Here is a 23428-nt window from a genome sequence, read left to right on the forward strand (position 1 = left end):
AACATTTTGAAATTTTTCTGAATTTTGCGACACTGATGCAGCTCTTCAGAAAATATCGTTCGCGTGGTAAGTCATTGATATCCATCGCATGGCGTTTCAGAAACACCGGAAATGTCGCAAAGTGTTTTGTATTTGCGTGAAGAAACGGTAGCTCGATTCAGAAAATTGAGATATCACGTTACGTTTGTATGAATCATAATTTCTGCTGGAAGAAGGAAAAAGTTTCCCGTTTTCCCCTATGCATTTGGAAAGCGATCACCGCTGAAATCGATTGAATCGCGTTCTTGGAATACCGGAACTGTCGCAAGAAAATGATCTCCACCGCGAATGACGAAGAAACAACAATCGGTTCTGCCTTTTTTTCCTCTCAGTCTGTCGATCATAAACGAGAACGATAGCGGCTGAAATATTCTATGCTGTTTATTGTTGAAGAGAAAGTGGAAGAAAAGTTTAATCCACGATGCGTAAAATTTCCGTACGCTGATAGAATATTTCAGCATCGCAAATTGAAACGTCCGAGTTGCCTCACAGATCTAGTACATCCGTGAATGGAATGAATGAATTTTGGAAACGTTACGAATTGGTAAACCATCGAAATCTCTTTTTACATCAACACAGGAATACAAGAAGTTGTTGAATATTTTAGAAAACTAGATATCAAATTTTAAATTACCAAGTAACAAGTCTGAACGCGGGATGTTCAATGTTTCACGATCGCAAATTCTGTTTTCAACGTTGTATTGAATACGAAGTACAGTAGTACTTCATACCGAGATATTTCACCGCCTCGTACCATTCACATTTTATTCTCGAAGGATCGTGTCTACCATTCGTTTATCATTTAGTTTGCTATATAACTCAGAAAACGATTGTGAATACAATGGCAGCCGATAAAGTCTTCGCAGTGTATTTTAATACCAACGATACACTGAAGTTGCTATCCTTCTTATCGATACCGTATCATGATGAAGATAACGCAAAAATTATTGGAAGAAAGATTTCAGAAACCACAGCCACATACCAGTGTTTCGAAAAATATATTCAAATTGTGAACAGCTTTTGGAAGTAATTTATCGCATTTAAATCAATTGGGATAAAATGCACTGTCTACAAAAATACAGGATCCTGTTTGTCGCCCGATAGAAATCTGTTTTGCCAACTACTATTCATCTAGAATCTTCCATTCCACGCTTCTCGTCTTGATCCAACATGTGCCACCCACGATCGCACGAAAACGTCTTTCGTTGCAGCACTGATTATGTTCATCAATAACGAACTCTCTATTGCGACACAGACTGGCAGCTGGTTTACGTTACCGATAAAACGGATTGTTACCACCTACTACTTCTCGTCGTTCATCCAACGATCGGTCATAAACATTTCAATGTCAGTGTAAAAAGATATTTGCACGTAACGATCTTCGCCATTTTCTTCGTCCCAGTCAATGGGACGCGTTTAAGGATAGAAGAAAGGACAATGGACAATCGATGGTGTCGAAAGGCCAAATTGCCGCCGCTATTGTTCCATCGTTTCGTCTCGGCTACGCCTCCTTCTATTCCATTCTCGGTTGTATACAATACGCGACGAATCTTGGTAGACACGAATCTCGAAGAGAACCGAGTGACCGCCAGGCTGACTAACGAAATTAGCATAAGATTGCAAAATACATTCCAGCGTGAGTACCGCAGAAGGACGCCAGGAGGTAGTACTTTTACTCGACGATTTGTTCGCATGATCGATGCTCGCGACCGTGTGCACACGCATCTGCAATATCTGCACCTCTGGCTGGCTGCTAGAGTTAACGACACGTTATGAATCACCCGTATCAAAGTCGTCGATTCGACTGTTTTCTATGTTTGCGGAGCGAATATACGAGCCTCTTTGAATTATTAATGAGACGAGTTGTGTAAAGAGATTGTTTGGACAAGTGTGAAGAGGAGAAAAAGTTTTGTGCCTTTCTTTTCGTGAAAATTGTCCAAGGTTTAAGCAGGAAGTGAGACGTGCGATATTTGTTAAAGCTATTACCGATCGTCGAACTCTAACAAGATCGAAATGTACATTTTGTTGACAGGAGAGAAAATTTTAAGATATAGTTTTGGTTAGACTGAGGAAAATTTAATTTACAAATATCCGTAATATAGTGCAAACACATCTCAGCTAATTTAAATATTTTATAGGTGTCTGAGAAATTATGATTGTATAAAACAATCTGACATACATCGATATGGAATATTATCTCTGATAAAACTAATCGAGTTGGGAAATTTTTAAGAGTGAATCGTGTGCCTCATATTGTCAGGTACATCACGACGAAATGAGTTTCTAAATTTAATACTAGCAGTTTAGTAGGTATATCTAGTTCCTGCATACTCTGTAGTAACTGTTATGTGCGGTAGATAGCAAGGATGATATTCCAAATGTAACAGGTAATATATCAAATTTAAATTTTATGATCCAGCTTAATATTTTTTATAACATCGGATCGATACAATCAACATTTTTAGAAAGATTACAATTATACTTTTTTCTAACCTAGTAACTTTTCAATCTGCAACTTGCAAAGTCTTTATCGACTAATATTAGATACTAAATTTATCATTTCACTGTTTACAGTAGATGTCCCATTAGAAATCATTATGAGTTATGGAAAATTCTTTTTTGAGAATGATGACCACGCGATATTAGAATCAGAAGGTCTTTACGTACAACGGTAGACCCGTCCCAGAAAATGATACGAAATTACAGCGACAAATCGTCATTGCAGCTACGATACGGTGAAATAAGTTTTCAGGGCACCGAATAAATTGCCTTCCATTTCGTTGAAATGGATAATTTGCTCCTGTCAAATCGTTCAGCAAGACAAATTGTGCGTCACAAAACGCGAACGTTGCGGAACAAAAGCAAAAAAAAAAATGTTTTGTCGTTCGTTACAATATCGTTCCATGGTAGCGTCTCGTTATTCATTGTTTCGTGCGCCGTACTTTTCTTCTCCTCAGTTGAAAAATTTATACGATTCTAAGAAAACATAGATAAGTAGGATAGGTATCTTTCTTCCGAAACAATGAGTCGATCTTTAGAAAATCGTCGTGGAAAAATATAAAATCCTTTATCATTTTCCTTTCGCCGTTTCTTGCGCAGTCTTAACGACATTCCTACGTAACTCTCGTGTTTCGTAGTTCATAGCATTATTCTTGATACAGTTATTAACGACTAATTACATACAGCCTGATCGTGATGAAGATAGATCGGCGGTGTATTGTCTTTTGTTTGCTTTTGACGTACGCTTCGATAGCTTGAGAAATATTCGAACCTTAAATTACTCATTGATTTTTTCGCCGATATAACGTCTCGCGTTGTGCGGGAATTGTTAAAAATTTCACATGATAATCCCGGTTCATGTGTCAAACGTATTTAATCGCGTCTGGTTGCGTACTGTGTATTCAAATTTCATACTGATGAATATTCATTGTCGAAATTAGCGTGCTGACATTATCGTGTTTAGACGAAAAATAAAAGATCGAAACACACCTTTGATTTCAGCTTTGGTAATAAAGGTGAGACCGATCTTTTTTATCTTGTCAAACCGTGAAAGATTTCTTGCAACGGTGGAGGTTGAAGCACGTTGTTGAATCAAGCATTCAAGAGTATCGAACGGCAGATTTTTTTCTGAAGTGGAGGCACGAAGCCGAATCTAACATCGAAAAGAATCGAGGTCAGACAGAGAAAGCAGCAGCTCGACTACGGTGATACAAGGATCTTATGTAATTCATAATCGCTCCTCTCCTTTATCGAAATAAAAGACACGCAAGAGATTACTTATCTCCGTCGGTATCGTTGTAAATTACAAGTAGAATTTGAAGCAATTTTGTTGGAACAGAAGAAGAGGAATATTTGAGCATTCTGTGCATGAAATAAAACGTGACATTTGCATTCAGAAGTTCGAAGGATTTAGTTATCAGAATATTAAATATATCGTGAATATCGTCAATACGTGTTAATTGATGAAATTCGTTAACGAAAGAACGTCTATCATATTCTACAGAAAAATTGTTTTCGAATTTTTATTTTTATTTTCATCGGATTACACCTTCGATTAGATCAATGTTCCATTGAATAAATCAAAACACCGTTGAATTGGATTCCCAGGAAATTAAGCCAAAGGCTGAATTAGTTGAATAGTAGTTTAATATTGCCTGAAATGTTCGAACGGTTTAGTTAGATACTGGGTATTACTTCCAATTAATTCGAGCAAGATTTTCCAATGCCGCGGGATTATTTCGCAAATATCGTCGACGGTTGTGCAAATATTTGCAGTTATCCGTAATTGGGAGAAGTTGGTATGCCCGTTCGTTGAAAGTTCGATTGCGAGTGATATGAAACGAGTTAAAATTCACGGTGAAAGTACTTCCTAAAGTCTTACTTTCTTATCGATGCACTGATTGGAAGTTTTAAGAGCGACAAGCGTAACAAGCGTAATTAACATCCACTCGAAATTTCCTAATTCACTGAATATCGCTATTGGATTGAAACAATATGTTCTATGAATAACAATTCTTCGAATGTTTCATTTATTTACAATTATCTGTTATCTATGCATCTGTTATCGCCGCTACGTTGATTTCTTCATTTATGTAAACAGCGTGATCATATTCCTGAACGCTGAGAATAAATAAAATTCGTCAGAGACAGGCAAGTACAGTGTCTAGATATACTGGATCGATCGAATAACAGCAGGTTCAGAAGAAAAGATCGTAAAAGCAAACTGTGTATATTTTATCCGATTCTGTTAACGTTCTGAATAAATAGGGAGGGAGAACTTTTCGCTGCATCGAATAGCAGTTCATTAATTAACTACTACTCCGTTTGCTAACATCTTTCCAACGCGTTCGAACTTCTGCGTGACATGAATGAATGTTAATAACGGGACACTATCTTTCTCCAGCAACAGCGGGAGGTCACACGATTCACTGTCCTTGAATACTTTCGCCTAATCTGGCATCTACCTTAAACTGTATATTGACCATGTTACGAAAAAACTAATCGAAAATATATCAAATCCGATTGGTTGATTTACGAGACAGAACTTGAATATTCCTGCTCGACTGTGTTCAAGTTTTCGGAAAATAAAATTTTGCTCCAGATGTTTCCAGCAGAAATATTCAATTTAATTCAATAGGAAGTATAAACTATATTCGGAAACATTGAAATATTTAAATCCTGTAACTGAAAAAAATTTCTCGCCCCAAAAAACATTAGAATTCATTATCCAGCTTCATTTCCATTATCCAGCTTCAATTCCATTATCCAGCTAGCATCAATATAAATAACTGTGATCATAGCGTGAGCATTAGCTATGACTCAGAAGACAGTCGGATAAACAATATAACGAGGATAGCTTCTTCGATAATCACCAGCTATCGCCATGGTAATTTACTTGTACGCTTCCTATACCTGAATTCCATAAAATCTACGTATTCTGTCTACTATCGGGCATCTTTATTCATCGACGCCCGATTCCAACGAACCGTTCGTTCCCTTTCCCCCAGCAACCATTTTACAACAACCTCTACTCGTAAAACGAATAATCTATCGCAGCATGGTGTGCGTGGTGTATGCGAGATCGTGAGAATTCCGTTGTCTCCGGACAAGGAACTGGTCTGCCTCGATCGGCAACGTGACACAGGGAGCGTGCTCGAAACTCCATGTTTATGGCAGCGAAAGGATACGGGCCTGGAAGGCACGTCCAATGGCATTCGGACTGGCTCACAGCATCCGGACGACCGAGGAATACCTGGCGTAACTCAAGTGTCACGGGTGCACCGCGCCATTTTAAAATCGATCAGCCAATACACTGGTGTGCATACGAATATACATCCACAAATATAGAAACAGGGAAGACGTAAATGAGAGAAAGAACGCGTAGAAAAGCCCCACGCGGTAAAGAACGCGTTGCGGACAAGGGCGCATGTCTCGACCGCGCATCGATGTCTCCAAGCGGCATACCCGTGTAAACGATGTTTCTACTCACTCTGCTAGCTTCCTCAATGGTCCAGGTCTCTCTGATCCGACTTATCGACGCAATCCCTTCGATACAGAACGATGTCACGAGAATTGTTTAAAGCACAGGGAGACAGAGTAGTTGGTTCACCGATGATGACGTGCATGCGATCACGAAGCAGAGCCACGAGGATCCCTCCGAGGATGGTACGGGAGCGGTGAACAAAGGAGAGGAAGGTGGAAAGGAGAAGTGATACAGAGAGGAAAACGAAGGCGCGACCGGTGCGAGTACCGATCGATGGAATCCCCGGATCAATCAGGATCACACGCGTATTTTCACGAGTATGTCACTTGAACTTGCCGCTGAAAGCGGTGGACGTCGTACTTCTAGGACACCTCGAACGTCTCGTTTCTCTTAACAATTCGAGCGTTCCCGGACGACCGGACACCGACTGCGTTCTCAACGCGATTCCGGATCGTGGTATGCGGTCGCTCGACCTCGCCTAAGAAGACTTTTAGTTCGCGTCGCCAACGTTTGGCGCCACCGTACGCTCCTCCTGTACCGTTACACACATTACAGGTGGCTCGTGGCACTGTCGACGCGTGGATTCGTCGGTCCCCTCTCGTTCTCCATAGGTGGCTATGTTTTACCTGTTCCTCGGGTGTCGTTGGGTTCACCGACGAGACGATCATTACAGGTGTGTGCAGGTGCATACCTGGGACTACCTGCGTTTCCCAAATGTATACGCCAGTTCTCTCGCAAAAAGGAACACCCCAAAGAGGTCGTCTAATCGGCGGCCATTGTCCCCGTATGGGACTCCTGAGGCCGTGCTCGGTTTCCAGGCTGCTTTTCACTTTTGCTCGAACCGGGTCTCTCATGAGCACGTGTTAACGAAACAGTGTGGGGTCGAGCTCGAGAATCGGGGAAATGGGTAATGTTAATACGACGCGTCGATGAAATTTTCTGTTCCCCCTTTTTTCCTTTTTTGATCTCTGGAGAAAAGTAGCTGCAGGATTTTTTTGTATAGGATAATGATGAAATAACTGTATTTGTTTGCGCAGAACTTCGCAATTTATCAATTTCACTGTTGACGTTAAAACTTGGAATTTGACGAATGGTTCGTACTTTTGATCCGTGTAAATATGGATAAGCAAATTGATAGTTAACGGGCAATGAAATTTCATAATTGATTCCACGGATTCCTGTTTTTTTAGTAGATGTATAACCTACATACTTTGTTTTCTAAAGAGGTTAATAATGTACGTTATTATTAGGTTATTCTATGTTAATACGGGTATACCCTTCGTGCGTCTATTTGTAGCTCAGAAATGCGAACACCTGCAACACCTTAGCGTTGATATGTGACTAATGTACCTTGGATTTCCACTCACGTCCTTCCAGTTCCATCCGTATGATTTCTTGAACGAAGCATTCTATATGCTCGTAGATTTATTTTCCATTAATAAAAAAAATCTGATACAAATTCTATAATAAAATATTTCGTCATTATAAATTATATCCTAATTTATCGTTGGAAATTGTACTATTTCATACACAGTTAGCTGATAAGTTTGTTTTGGAATTTTCCTTGAATCTGTTGTTGATATTGGAAAATTATTTTGGACTGTTTTGTTCACGATTAAGTATACAGTAACCTGTAAAAAGCTACTATAACTACAGAGGATATAAGTTAACCGTATTGGTTGCTAACAAAGACGGATGTTTGGTCATTAAGTTCTCATAACGTTTGTTGGTAAGGTAGAAGTCTAAAATCTCTTACTGTTGGGATTGGGAAAACCGTTGAATTCTTCATAGAAGTTATAGAATATAAAAGTTATTATACAGCATTAAATATTTAAGGCTGAGGTGTTTTCTTTAATAGTATTTCAAGTAAAATAAGATAAACTATAAACTACAATAAAGAAAAGTTGAATAAAGGAACAGCAGTGTATAAATCAAGTAAATGTAGATGACGCTCGTATGAACTATCTAAAATTCCTATTATACATCATTCAAATATATTTACATATATAAAACATTAAATTTTCTCCACTGTTTAAACGAATTAAAGACACTAAAACACATCGCAATTCATTGCAGTTTGACAAAAATAAATCTTTTCAAATACCATTTAGTTTCCTTTTTTTGATAAGATTATCAAACCGTTTATCAAACCGACTTTTCAAATATTAAGCGATTCTTCAGTGAAAATCCATGCACGTGGGTGAGCAAGATAAAATTAACATCGAATTACACTAACCCACCAAGTGGCCTCGTCTATTTTAATATCCTCAAGGATAATACGTATTAGTCACTTTTTCATTTATCCTCCCATTCTGCAATAATTGCTTCATTTAAAACTATCTTGAGACACTATTCTCAAATGTTTATATTTGTATTTCTTCGATGATTCCTTCGGTCGGTAAATTGGCTGTACCGTACTTCTGTTGGAAATGGATTTGCTTATGGAAATAAGTCGAAGGGAAAGCTACAGAGTTGCCAGAGTGCGTGTGTATTTCATGTAGCCTGACAATTTTTCTATAGATTCAAAGAATTATTGTAATTCAGCTACACGAAGCGCGATACCCTTCTTCGATTGATATGGATGAGACGGCCCGACTTTTGATATACGCTCGATTTGAAATGGAAAATCATGCCTGGATTGGATTCGCACGTGAGCTGAAATAAAGTTACATCGGCAGGTTTAAGCCCCGCTATATTTGCCTGTCCTGCGTATCGATACTAGTTCGGCATAATACGTGTGCTAGAATTTATATGGTGCTTGTTACAGGAAGCCTGGTATTCGACATGCATAAAATTAATAATCGTTCGATGAACCGGGTTACGATTTTTATTCAGTTCAACGTTCTTTCTACAAATGGGAAAAGAAACTAGAACGTCTGGTCGAAAAAATGTCTAAAGAAACTTGCATATAATTAAGCAACTAAATAAACAGGCACGGTATCAATTTTTTTTAACGAAACTTGTAAAATCACAAAAACTCCACGACAAATTGTTAAAAAAGAAAGAAACAGAAAAAGAAAAGAAGATCGAGGTAAAGAGAAGAGAAAGCGTGGTCATGAAAAGCGCAGCACGCGACGAGCTTTATTCCCCCCAGAAACTCCACTTCTCGCCTCGGTTGTTTCACCGACATTGCGTCGAACTAATTTCAAAGTTGCCCGCCGTTGGCCGGCATAAAATTAAGAAAATCTATCCGCGAGGCCGGAAGTTCCCATCGAAAAGAAGCCACGGCAGCACAATGAATATGAATACCAAGTTTTAGAAGAAAACCGTAGGTATAGCCCACTGATGGTGAAACTCAAGGGGAGCAAAAAGGGGGAGGTGGTAACAGAAAGAGAAAAGAAAGGCGAGCGGACACGAGCCAGTCCCTGGCAGCAACTTAAATTGACTCGATAAAAGTTCGCGGAATAAAGCGGCGCTGGGCTTCGCCACTATATCAGAAACATCTGCCAAACGTTATTACAACTTTGAATAAAGAACGGCGCCGGACGGGGGCGCGGAGGGGGTGCTAACCGTTCGGAGAAAGAGAGGAAACTTCCTTTTCTCGTGGCAACGACGACGACCGCGACCAGCCAGAATCTCGCCCTCATCCCTAGCCGTGGCGAAAACTTTTTCGCTCCTCGACCGTGAGAACTTCCACGATAAATCAAGCCGTTATTTTAATTTTTCCAAAGGGGGGCTGCGTATATTAGCCATGGCACGCCATCCGTTGCTTGATGTCGCCATTCCTTTTAATTTCCACGATACGGCCTACCATTCTTTCGTCGTTTTTGTATCGCTTCTACGAAGACGAGCACAGAGGGTATCTATCGTTCATTGGTCGCTTGTTTCTCAAGCGCGTGGAACGATATGTAGATCTGTATAATATACTAGAAGGAGACGTTTTGCTTTTGTAACTTACGGTGTTTGATAGATGAGATTGGGAAGATTCGAAGGCGAAGAGACGGTGGACAAAGATATTTATATAGTCATCGTCGTCGGGTATAATACCTTGGCAGCTCCGATTCATAGGGGGTTCTCTATTGAAAGAGGAATTTTTTCCACAGAGGAGATAGCACGACTAACGGTATGAAAGATTGAATAGCCTGTTCTGATTAAACCTCGAACGATCGTTGGAATTGCAAGAAAACGATTCGTGAAGCGAATCAATTAAAACCTCGGGCAACTGGGTGTCGGCGGATGGTACGATCGGCCGAGGTAGAAACAAACAGACGAGCGAGCACCGATACCTTGTATCTCAATTTATAATACAATCGCTTCTTCCTTGGAGCTTTTCAATGGACCCGTCGATCTCCTTGGAGCGACCATTTACGACGTGAAATCGTGGAGCCCGACGATTTCACCGGAGAAGAAGCGAACGAGAGGGAGAAAGAAGGAGAGAAGGGAAGAAGGAAAAAAGGAGAAAGCAAAGGGATCGTAAAGAGAAGAGAAAAAAAAAGAAGTACGCCACGTTCGTATCTGTGCTGGGATCTTTTGTGGTAGCTTCTGGTCTTGGAAGCATCGACGAAACTCCTCGACGTTCAAAGCTGATATCTTTTGATCGGCTACCTTCCTTTCAGCAAGATATAGACTTCTCTCTTGACTCGTCCTCCTTCGATCCTCCCGTTCCTCGTTTCTTCGCTCTCTTTAACGTTCCTCGGTCACGTCCTCGCGGTTTTGTTCGACAAACAAGCCGATGATTGTTGCGGTCGGGCCTGCGCTCCTCCTGGTGGCACGCCATTTCGCGGTTACTGTGAAAAATCCATTATCGCCGCGTCTCGACCGAGAAACGCTCCGCTCTGCTCGCGAGATCATTATGCCCTCACATTACCTCGATGAAAATTGAACCGCTTTCGGGCTACTGTAAACGAGGAGATTACGGAAGGAGATCGAGTCTGCAAAATACCGGAGGAATTTTAACGAAATATGGAATCGATACACGTCCTGATAATTGTAATGTAAATTATTTTTTCAAAGATACAATATCTATACGGCATCTATAAGAAGACGAAAGAATAGCTTACACTAACCGTACCATCGGTCTAATCAAAATGGACATTTTCCGAATTGGCCTTCTAAGTTACACCGTTACGTTAATTTATAAAAATTACGAGTGTCTTTTCGAAGTAGGAAAATAAATGTCAACATAAATTACGAAATTTTATACTTGATAACATTTTTTCATTTTGTAATTATGATTAGAAAGCTGCAACGTTAATCAGCGATAACATCAGTACAGACCTCACGTCGCATTTCGTAATTCAATTAAAATAATCCAGAAAATCTCGGACGCCTTCGAAATACCTTGAAAAAACATCAGAGTCGAATTGATATTACCGAACGAAGTTCGAAGAAAGGCGAGATTGAGAGGAAAGTAGCGGAGCTTGAACAGTAAACCGGTGGAAGGTGCGCGCCGAGACCGAATCGATCGGAATTAATCGAATCGACGGGGAAGAGCGGCAGGTTAGCCAAGATTTCTGACGATTTAATTCCGTGTGCCCGAGTTTCCATCGTCGCCTGGCAGCCGGTGGAATTCTGCGTTCCCATTCCCTAGCTCCGATCCGGTTCAATTGCATTGGACGCGAATGGCGTTGCGGGCACGTTCGATCCTCGGAAGTCGAGGATTCCGCGGCGGCCATTAGTAACCGAATTAATTAGGCAAATCGGTAGCCACGATGCAGTTACAATTAATCTGCAGCGCGATTCCGCGTGCAGCTATTCCGAACGCTGTACATTCTGCGGCGGGTAATTGTGCGGTTCCAGCATCGACCGTTCCTGTAGCTCGATAACAAAATAGCCGAACTTCCGGCCACCGCCAGCCGCTGGTCCGTTGTTTTTGTTAATTATAGTCGCCGAGGTAATTGAGATACGTTTCGAAAATCCGTACCGTGTATCTCACGGAGCTACCGCCCGCCGCCACTACTTTATCGAGCTTCTCTTTTTCTGCTCGTTCCTCGCAGCCTGATTGAGGCGAGTCTCTTGCGCAGTTTGTTCGGGAGCTTGTTTGTCTCGTTACTCGGTGGATAGGGGAAAAATGCCTCGTTCTATTTTTTTACGCGATTTATCGTCGCAGTATATTACCTCTCATAAGATATTCTGAACGATTTTTTGGTGATAGTAGGTGAATTTTATCGGAGTAGAAATTAATGGTAAATTAATGTGGGCTGGATCTGTGTGCAGAAATATTTCTTACGCTGAAAATTATGGAATAATAGGCAGACGTATCGATCATAATTTCTGTCACATTTTCTTTGTCTCTCTCACACATCCACGCACACTATTTGCATTGCAAATCGAACATTCGGATTCACATGCGTTATTACAGCGTGATTTCCTTATTAACGACTAGAAGAAGCATTTACTATTTGCTTATGCAGTCAGCTGGCGCTATAAATTAAAATTATCTATTAAAGAACTTACCAATAGTAGTATCTATATTGTAATAAAATATGCCATTTGTCCATGTGATTAATGGTTTTAAATACGAGTGTCTCTTGTTTGAATCGATGTCAGTTGTCTATGAGTTTAGAAAAGCCTTCTACATTTATAAGGATAAAGAGCTTCACGAGCGATAAAACAGGTTCCACAAGAGCTGACCAATTACGAACCTCAATTTTATTATTATACAGCGTTTAAAAATCAATTTTATCATTTCATAATATTCTAATATATCATAGAGAATGAACTCATAGAAGATACTTTCATAATTAATTTTGCAATTAAGTAACATCCTGTCAAAAAGAAAAGAAAAAGGTATGATTACTTTTAAAAGTAGGTAACACATTAAGGTTAATAATATAAATTATGTAAATTGAAAACGCTAGCGCATTAAATTGTATGAGAGCGATATTGCTGTTAAATAGAAATCGATGTTAATTCATCTCGCTCCTCGACACGGTGCAAGAGAATTCGCAACGATTACGATCATCATTACGAAACAATGAACAATTCTTTGCGGCGTGTCCATTAGAAGGCAGATTAAAACAGCGACGTAAGAAGCGTAAGAAAATTACCTTTTCCCCAAACAAATAGAAAGAACCGTTAGCAGTTATAAACGGAACGCTGATCACATTAAGCGAATATTTATCTCGTGTTGCCATGGACGACGTTTCCGTCGTCGTTATTTCATCGTTATTTCCCTGTTATATCCGGCACATGGTTAAGCGAGAATTATTACGAGCGTTCCTGGTATCGGCCAGACACGATCCACAGTCGCGACGTCGTTTTTCTTTTTTTCTTTTTTTTTTTTTTTTCGATATAAACCACCAAAAATTAAGTTACGGACAGGGATTATAAGCACTTCTCGGGTAATCTATGTTCGAGTCGGAGGAGCAAGAACGTGCGGGGAACGAATGGCACGATAAGAGTTTCACGGCTAGTTGATTTTTGCGCGTGTGTTAAAACATCGGAAGATGAATTGGAAAATTACTCCGCTTTGGGAAACGTAGCGTGCGCGTTTCAGAATTTAATTTAACCCTTAACGCTCGACAATTTTTCTTCGTTTAGGTTGCACTATTAGTATTCTTACCGTTGCGAGAGTTGTATTTAGAAGCTCAGATCTGTGTTATATAAATTAAACATCCGCTGGTCTTGGATGTTAATATCATTATTACGATTTGAAGAAATCGGTGCAAAAGAAATACATTCACTTCGTAGAGGCTGCATCGCGAACGAATATCGATTAGATCATATAAAATCTATGTAAATTTGATACGTACTATCATAGCACCTGTCTAATATGTCCATTATTTTTAAAGGTGAAATTTTATTTCTTGCGAGTAAAATGATTTTAGTTCGACGCGAAACTTGCACGATCTACCGGTCGGCGAAAAAAAGATATTAGCTCTGGCCGGAAAATGTACTTGGAATTCTTTTAAACACTTTAGAACGGCGTGATCAGAGACGATCGTAAAACAGATCGAAACGATTAATTATCGGCCGCGCAAGAGGCTCTCGACCATAATCCGGCCGAGTTTAAATGTCGAACGGGGGTTCCCAAATCGCGTCGGGGTGTGATTTGTGGCGAACGCTTAGAGGACGAAATTGCACCGCAGGACCAAGCAGGATCGGTTCTACGTCAGGGTGATTAGACGTTATTGATGCCCAAACGGCATTGCAGCTTCGTGGCAATGAGCATCTGAATCATTCTGCGCAACCGTACTGCTTGGAATTACCGTTAAATCCATATTCTTTCCGTTAACATAGCTGTTAACCATGTCGTAATTGACTGTAAAATTCTCTACCACCTCGTAATTGAACGGCTAAAATCCTAAAAGACAGACAGACAAATCCGTATTTTCTGTAAATGTTTTACCACTAATTAGGGTAAAATGTAAATTGAATGCAAAATAGAAATTTTACAGAGACCTCTGCTTTCTATTAATGTTGGAAATACTTGTCTATTTTTCTGAAAGCAACGATATGTGGAAATTGAATATTACAGTTAATTGTTCGTGCAAGGAGTATTTCACGCAGCACATTTTATTCGCAATGGTGATTTTTTATACAACCGTATACTATATTACATAATAACATTACCATTGATATTACGCAGTTGTTAATAACAATTAAAATTAATCACACTATTATTAATATTACCTAATATCGCACCGTTGGAAACTACAGTTAAATTAAAAAAAGATAATCACCTAACTATTCGTATAATATTCTCCAAATATGTCTAGTAAACGCTACAAGACACTATCCGCACGTTGTAATCTGTCATTTCGAAGATATTTGTATTAAAATATGTAGGTATTTACGTATCAGGAGTGAAATAGTAATCACAGTTAAATATTTTCCACGATCACCAGATACAACATAAATATCCGCAAGACATCTACGACACTCGTTAACCAGGTAGGTGTAGCAAACAAGATTGGTTAGCGACTATATAGGGGGAACAATTAATTAAGATAAACGAGAGAAAAGTCGAACGAAGAGTAACATATAATTAATAACGACGTTAATCTGCCGCTGTAATCTTGCCGCGAGATCGATCCTCGATCTTTAATCTCTTTCCCCGAATTGTTAATTGGCGCCGATGGAGAATAAAAAATAAAGATGTAGATAAGAAGCGACGGAGAGATGGTTCGGCTGTCTTAATTACCGTCTCTTTCGCGTCTGATTCGTTTCAGATAACTATAATTATGAGTTGCCTCGTGAAAAAGCGTGCCACTACGAATTGGCGTCAAACTTTTTGTTTTTCCCGCGGACGAACGATCCAGGTGCGGAATTCACGCTTGCAACGGCGGTGTTTACGTGGTGTTACACCTTGTACTAGGGATTTTCTGATGCTTTATCCCTCTTCTAGCCCTGTGGAACAACAGGAATCGTTGTTCCCTGATCGGCCAGCCGGGAACGATAAGGGAAACATATTTATTTCCAGGTGAACCGAGGCGAATAGCGGAGACGTGATGCGGAAACGATATCTGGATGTTCGCGGAAATAACACAGGCTTCGTATACAGTCCTCCTAGAAAGTTCATAGCCTGTTCATAGCGATCCTACCTACCTCGCTGTATTAACCATCGTAACTTAGTTCTTCCTTTATTTATCGACACAGTGTATGAAAAATTGAACGTAATATACTCAACGTCTTAATTTCACATCGTATATCTGTTAACGAAATTTACACGAGTTAAAAAGGAAAGAAGCGAGATATTGCACGTAACACGAAACAAAGTAGAGTCACTGTCGCAACGTATCAAAGTAGGATCTTAATTCCATTATCGTTATTAAAAGTCGTTTAACGCGTAAGACACCGCACGAATTGTTGGCGAGGTTACCGTAATTTTTCTATAGAGTGTACAGAATTTTTCATTTCGCTTGTACGTAAAGTTTTATATTCGAAGGAGGCAGTCGCGATGCCGTACATCTTTCTGATCTCCAATCGAGCCGTCGCTTAGCGGAGCGTGAAACACATTTGCTCGAATCGCGGTACCCTTAACCACGCAAGCTCTTACACACACCACCTCCTTAGGTGTGCTAAAGTAAAACTCGAGTGGAATACGTAGCCACTATTCAACCATATTCCGGGAAACATTTGCGGAATACTTTTTCCCCTATTCCCCGCGCGGATCGTCTAAAGTATTTAGGGGATCGGTGTCCCAGTCTGGTGTGTTTATGCGTGTTTATTTCACAGCCATACTTTTCCACTCCATTTGTGCGATTCAAGAAAAGTAGCGCGACAGTACCGGCGATCCAGTGGAAGTTGGTTTAACTAATTCCTTCTTTCTGAAATTTCATCTTGCCTGTATTACTTTTCTCGCTTCGAGGGAATTCTGTTTAATTTAGTTCGGAAGAAGAATTTATCGACGGGATCGGAAAACAAAGTTACATCTTCAAGTTTCCTCTTTTCATACAGAAACTCCACAGCATCTTCTTTCCTATAAAAAATTTAAATTTATTAATAGTTACCGAATCAGACACTAATTGGACGAGAAAGCGTAGCTGCTGATAAAACGATCGTAGCATTTTATGTAACAGATCGCCTTGTCCCTAACTTCTTTAAGCTTCAGACGTGATGTTCGTTCAGCTCTCCATAGAACAATTAGTCAAATTAAGCCGATCTATAAATAAAATGGTTCAAGTGCCAATTATAATTCGCATCCAGCTATATCGCGCAACAAATCTACACACAATAGGTACGCGCTATCTATTTGACGCAACGATCTAGCAATCATCGGTTGGAATGGTGTTCGAATTGAAGCCTATTGACCGAATCCAATCGTATAATCCCAACATCAGCGCAGCCATTCGAGCTTTCCAAATATGACTCAGCACCGGAGCTAGCCAAAATTACACACTGAGCACCAATAACCATTGATAGAACACCTCGGCTCCAGCTAACTTAGGATATACCAATTGAAACCTGCTCGTAACGGCCGATCTACCAATTTCCCTTACCATCGGCCCAATCTATGAACTCCTCGAACACGTCCGAGACATCGCCAAACAGTCAACCCTTGCTCTTCGAGGCGGCTAAGGGTGAAAAACGGATCGAAGGCGGAGAAACGTCGGAGGATCGAGAAACGACTCGGGACATTTTTATTCAGCAGAAAAGATTGCAGCGCATCCGGCGGAGGCACCGCGACCAAAGAGATACATAGAACTAGCACGAGTGGAATTGAGCGGCGGATAATTGTTTCGAACAATCCCGGGCGACGCTTTTCGTCGGTTTCCATGGCGACTTGCGCCAGGCGAACGTTCGCTACGTCGGTTGGCAATCGAAGCACACCAACAGTGGGGAGTTTACCCCTCTCTCTAGGGGAATTCTGGTGGGGGCAGAGAACGACGGAGGCGTAGGCGGGGCAAAAGTTGGACGAAGAAGTCGTGTTCGCTGGAAACGCCTCTTCCGCCCGCGTGCCGTTGGTTTCCCCTCGCCGCGTCCTCCACGCTGCAAGGGCCCGAAGCCTCCGCGAAATCGTTTCGTTTTTATTATCGCTCTTAAAACAGTCGAGCCACGACGTCGGCAGGGCACATCGATCCACATTAGCTCCTAATTTCACGTTATTACCCCCACCAGAGGCGAAGCGGAGCGCGCGACCCGCGCCGAGCCCGGGACCCTTGATTTTTCAGTTTTACCACCTTCCGCTTTAGATCCGCTCTTGTCTACCAAATTAACCGGCTGCCCCGTTCCTGTGCGCGCGATCTCTTCCTCTCTCCTTCTCTCTTGCTTTTTCAATCTCTTCGCTCGGCGGCATGACGATTAGCAGCTGCGAAAAGGGACATTCGATATTCTCGTTGGATGGTTTGATGGATGTTTTTCGATGGAAGCCGCGGGGTTGGTGTTGTTCTATGTTAAGTATATTCAGAGTGGATAATAGACGGTATATGATACAAAAATGTAGGGAATTATCTTGATTCTGACGTTTAGTGTGATACAAGTAAATCCAGTGTGTAGTTTGTCAGAATTAATTCCGACTGCTCTTATCGTAAGTTGAGGTTGCACAGTACGCGTGTATAATAGGAAAAAAGAGAAAGAAACTCCAGTGGAGACTATTTTAAACGAAAAGTTTGAAATAGTAAAAGTATAGTAAAAAATTCTTGGAATTAATTTGAATCGTTTGATATCGAGCGAAGTCAACTTCCCAAGCGAAGGGGATTGAGGTCGTACTTGTTAGACAATCGATTTATAGAGTTTCTGGTATTTGTACGCGGTGACAGGCGTTTGAGAGATTTTTGCGAAGTCTTATATCGATTAATACCGAACATTTACCTTTATTAGAAATTTAAAAAACACTGTCATTTATATAAAACAGTATATTATGACTCGTATATCCCAGCATTGAACGTCTAGTACAAAGTGGCATAGACAAAACATCCGCAATCAGTTCTACTCGCAGATTTCTCTGTTACAGTTATCGGTACTGTTCATCTCGATTAATCAGAACCTGAATAGCCTTCGTAATATTTTCGATGCGGTGCAACGTTGAATATTCGAAACTGAAGGCTGGATAATCGAGTGATGAGGTGTTATCAGCCGGTAGCTCGATCTATCTCTTATCCTCGTTCGTTTCACAGTGTTGTTTTATCTGTCGTTTCATTCTACAGCTTCTCTATCATACTCGACTTGTCCTACCCCTAAACTAAATACTGGTTTCCATCGGACTAGTGTCTACGTTCGAACGTAACGCGTAAAAGAGAAAGAGAAACGTGCAACAACGATTTATCACGTCAGCCTATTTTACTCGTACAGTTGGAAGAAACTTTGCTCGATCCATCGGACAAAAGTCTTACGACCCCTTCTCCGTTTTAGCGCCCGCTTCCAGCCTGATGATTTCCTCGATACACTGTGTTACATTTACGATGACTCCACATGTATTTCTGTCCAGTTGTACACGGTTTTGTCGGCTCGTTCAATCTACGATTCCATTTCCGCCTCTTTCATCGACTTCGATCGTTCCGATCAAAACGAGCTGCACGATTAGATTAACGCTCATGGTATGGAACGGCGACGAAAAATGCAACCAGGGAGCAATCGTTGGATGGATGAATAATCAAGGTGCAATCGGATTTCTCGTGGTTGCGATCAAAATAGAAGGCACGTCCTGCGCGAATCTATCGTGCGATGTCTTCGCGCTATCAATGATGCCATCGTCTATGGGAGCTCTGATAGGATGAAACATACGGGGACTCGATTACACGCGCATGTGCCAGTAGGCATATATCGACATTTATTGCCTAGCACGGTGGTCGATAATAGGACACGTGATGCTTGGTTATCAGTTTACCTCGAAAACTGGTAAATTCGCCTCCTGTAATCGGCTCGATTAACGCGACAGATATAAATAATATTTTCGAATTCTACTCGATATCGTTTCGAATATTTTCCAATATAGTAGGCAATATAATTAACACCGTGATGCAATCGCGAATGACGAACTATTAGATATTTCTATATTTTCATATCTTCAAAGTTTGCGCAACGTTAAGAAAAATATGTGATGCCCCCCAAAAAACCGAACAGTTATGTTATATTAACAGTAGTACCCTCGGACATAGTCCAGGAAAATATGTTTCTCAATTTTTGTACTCGTTCAAAGTCGTTTCTATCGAAAACGTACGAGATGTTCGAGTCCATTGACGTGCACACGCGACAGTGTTTGTTGCTCGCGAAACAGAACAAATAGTGGAAGATAATTAATTTACGTGGACAAAGCCAGTAACACGTTCGGCGCATGCAATCTACGAGCAAGGAGACCGTTCCTCACGCGATATCCAGTGATATTCGTACGAAACGCAGCGTACATGTTGACTGGTCTTAATAACTCTCCTCCGGTTTCCTCGGTTGTCGTGTTTCGTCGTAGGTGTATCGACTCTGCCCACGCTTGATACTCCTTCTCTATATCTTTTGATTTATTGAAATTAATCAGCATACTGTTTTAGCTTTAAAATACTTTCATTTCACTCTTAACTTATCATACGAAACTTCTACTGAAAATCAAGTAAAGTAAGAATAATCACTGTTTCAAGTTGCTTTTCAGTATGTGGCAAGTTGATAACGTACGAAATGTTCATTTAAACACTACGAATTATTCATATAGAAACGAGCATGGAGAAATATATTGTTTATGAGCAATCTGATTTATATAGAATCGAATTTCGATTCGTACCTTTTGGTTTTACGTATCTTTTGTTGGAAACCATTCAGTGCGAATACTCAAGAAATTCGAGTGATTTACACTTCTGAGTTTTTCTAATTCTTCAATCATATGTAACGAAATTTTTGAAACGTTGAAATTTTTCACTTTGAAATTTCATAGCTCCTCGATTACAAAGTGTATGTGATGTTCATACAGTTTCTGACAAAGGTGACGCTATGTAATCAACTATTCGTCGTTGTCGTTTTTAATTTTATGCAATTGAAATTTGCATTGCTTTTTGAAAGTAGTATTAACATTAATCCAAAAAAGTAGACATTTCATACGTTACGATAGTGGAACAATTCACAAGTAACATATGTTTCATTTTCAGATATTATCACCACAAGAAAGAGGCGTATTCGTCGAAAACACATGGAAAATTGATCGAACGAAATTACACAGGTAATAATGAGGATGCAATTAAAACGTTGCACGTGGGGCGCATGTGTCAAAGTTGGCGCGAAAAGTGGGACGTGTTTCTCGTGTTCCTGCGGAGAAACAGCTGTCTCTATTCCGCGGCGAATCCCTTGGCAGCAGGAAAATTAGGTACGGATTCCTCTAGTCTCGATCGGAGATGCCCGTCACGAATTAGCATTTATATCACCGTGGTACCGTGCAACGAGGTGGAAATGGAATATCCAGAACGCCGTGATAGAGACTCGCCCGGTCTTCCTGCCACGAATTAATACGTCCGTGTCTCCTCCAGCTGGAATCGATCGTCTTGTAACAGGTAATTATGCCGATGTTAATTAACGCGACTTTTAATCGCCCACGGATGTTTCGTTCTCGTGTTATCTTCCACGAACAGGCTAAATATTCTTTTAGAGAATTTTTACTACAACTTTTACTATCCTTATTTTGATATCGCGTTCCTTCGGCTCACTGTTGGGTTATTTTATAAACAATGTCGTCTTTCGTTTTATTTACGATATATTTGAACAATAATTACCAAAATTTACAGTTAATAATTAGAATAATCGAAAATAGCATTATCTGATACAGAAAAATCAGCGAACCTTTATACATATATTAAAGAATGGGAAAGAAATGTTGTGTCGTTATACAGTGAAAGCAACACTCAAGAAGATAAAACAGTATAGTTGAGAATCGTTACTTCGTTCGTTATATTTTACAGACTTAGCATTAATTTTCATTCATTTTGATTACTTATTGAAAAGCTATAGACAAAGGACTCGAAAAGGCAGTAGGTGAATACCTATTTCTAGGGTCTGCTTAAAATCTCTCACAAATGTTGAATCACTCTAAAAGACAGTCTATTCGTCTTTCTATTCGCGCGAGTGGTCGTCAAAGCACAAGTACGAAAACATGGTGGCGCGGTTAAGAGTGATCGATTTCGTGTCGCCAATAAACGCGTATCATCCTCGTGGGGGTTCGGGAATCGAATAACACGCCGTGTGTCGTAAGAGCTGCTTGCCTTTACCCGTGGTAGACAGCGCGCAAGAAAAATGAATCGCTAATTACGCGCACGTATCGCGCATCAGAATGCTTACGTAAAACCGTTAAAACACAACGTAGAACAGAATTTGCGTAATATGATTGATGAGGATTGTCTTTCTAATTAACGTCGAGGCAACGCTTTCCTAGTCGCTTTTCTCCCTATACGTTCGTCTCTGTTTTCTCCGAACCCTCACGATTGAACTCTCGATTCTTGTAGCACTCTCGCAATTCCTTTTCAGCGACAAACATCGTTCTTTCAACTACCGTAGTTATTACAGATAATAATTTAATAAAACTTTCTCTGAATACTATGATCTTCAGCTGGCTAAGGTGCGCATGTATCATTTCCATATTTTTTACAATTATTGCGATGCGAAAAAATAGGTACAAGGGGTATAAATTGTTAATTTGGTACTTGGTACTTTCCAATTATCTTTCGAAATTGATTTATTAAAATTAGTACTTAATCTTTGGGTATTGAACGATATCAGATGTAGAAAATTGATGAAGCGCCAATTACAAATTCTATCAATAAACTCTGTTGCCGAAGTATTGTACCACGTATTAATTTAGAATCTCTCCGAATATGCTAATGTCCCGACACAAAAGTCAAGTTTCCTGTGTTCGAACGCGCACGTTATAAAATTCCCTGTGAAAATCCTTGTGGTAGAATATTGTCAAGCTCGTTGTCCTCTTTGGCTATAGTTATTTGCTAACTCGCTATTAGGATATGTACGTTGGATTGCGCGTAGATTTGAAGAAAGCACGTGGAACAATGAGTTTGCAAGCGCGGGTCACGAAACGTCCCCGTGGTGGCTCGTCAAAGAGGGACACGTCAGCAGTACACCGGGCGAGTCCCCTTTTTCGGTCCTGTGGGATGAACACGGATGAAAGATAGATGGAAACGATAAGGAGAACGTTTTTGATCGGCCGCCACGTCGCGTTAAGAGATGAGCACGATGATCAGACACGTTAATTACGCGATTCCCTCGTTCGAACCGGTCCTATATGACGACAGAAGCTTTGTTAGGGGTGATTTGTCACGACCCGATGCCGTTTCGTGGATACTGTAAGTTGCTTGGCGACTGATCAAAATACGATTGTAAGAACGTGGGTGGAATCGTTCGACAGACTCTACAGCAGTTTAAACGTTCGATTGTATTTTTGTCGGAGATAATTGAATTGTAATTTATAAAAATTTATCACATAGATTTCTGATTTTGAAAATTTATATTGTTTCCGACGTTTACGCTTTGTCGTATCTCTGCAAATTATTTACTGCTTTTGGATTCGTCTCTCGAAATTCTAAACCAAATGTCTTAAAAAGTACAATTAAACTAAACACACGGTACAGCTCCGAAGCTTACGAGCGTTTACAATACGATCAGTATTTCACACGTTTGCCTGAGAAATCGACTAGACCTTTCTACTATCTGACTTTTCTTCACACATAATCCTTTACCGAGTCTCACGCCAAATTATCTTACTTTCCACCATCGAATCACAATTACTCACCGCTAATACGCAAAAAATGAGGCATTATTTCATCGGCGATCTACGCGCACGGTAATCACGTTGCATTTCCAGCGCGAAAAGCGAGGCATCGCAATCCCAGATGAGCGCCTAGCCTGGTTCGAACGAATCCATGACTCACTGCTCACGGCTGTGGCAAACGGGAAGATCGTGTCGGTAATACTTTCAGCGTTGGCTGGCTCGCCTCTCGTTTCCTTTTTTCCTCGCCTCCGTGGTCCCCTTCCAACGCCGTGGACTTCCTCCTGTCCGGGCGTCCGCTTTTCATTATCACCCAGCACGGGATCGCGCGCGTT

The 23428-nt window shown here is 40.6% G+C and overlaps 1 protein-coding gene across 2 annotated transcripts in view; it reads right to left on the minus strand.

The window, feature by feature from the left end:
* Nucleotides 1–6482, minus strand: part of Myo10a (unconventional myosin 10A) — a 62011-nt gene extending 55529 nt beyond the window's left edge. For both annotated transcript variants that reach the window (XM_072014034.1, XM_072014033.1), the window contains exon 1: nt 6029–6482. The gene's annotated coding sequence lies outside the window, so the exon portion shown is untranslated. The remainder of the gene's footprint in view (nt 1–6028) is intronic.
* Between the last annotated feature and the right edge of the window lie 16946 nt (nt 6483–23428).

This window comes from Bombus fervidus, chromosome 12, assembly GCF_041682495.2.
Source record: "Bombus fervidus isolate BK054 chromosome 12, iyBomFerv1, whole genome shotgun sequence".
In the NCBI taxonomy this organism is placed as follows: Eukaryota; Metazoa; Arthropoda; class Insecta; order Hymenoptera; family Apidae; genus Bombus; species Bombus fervidus.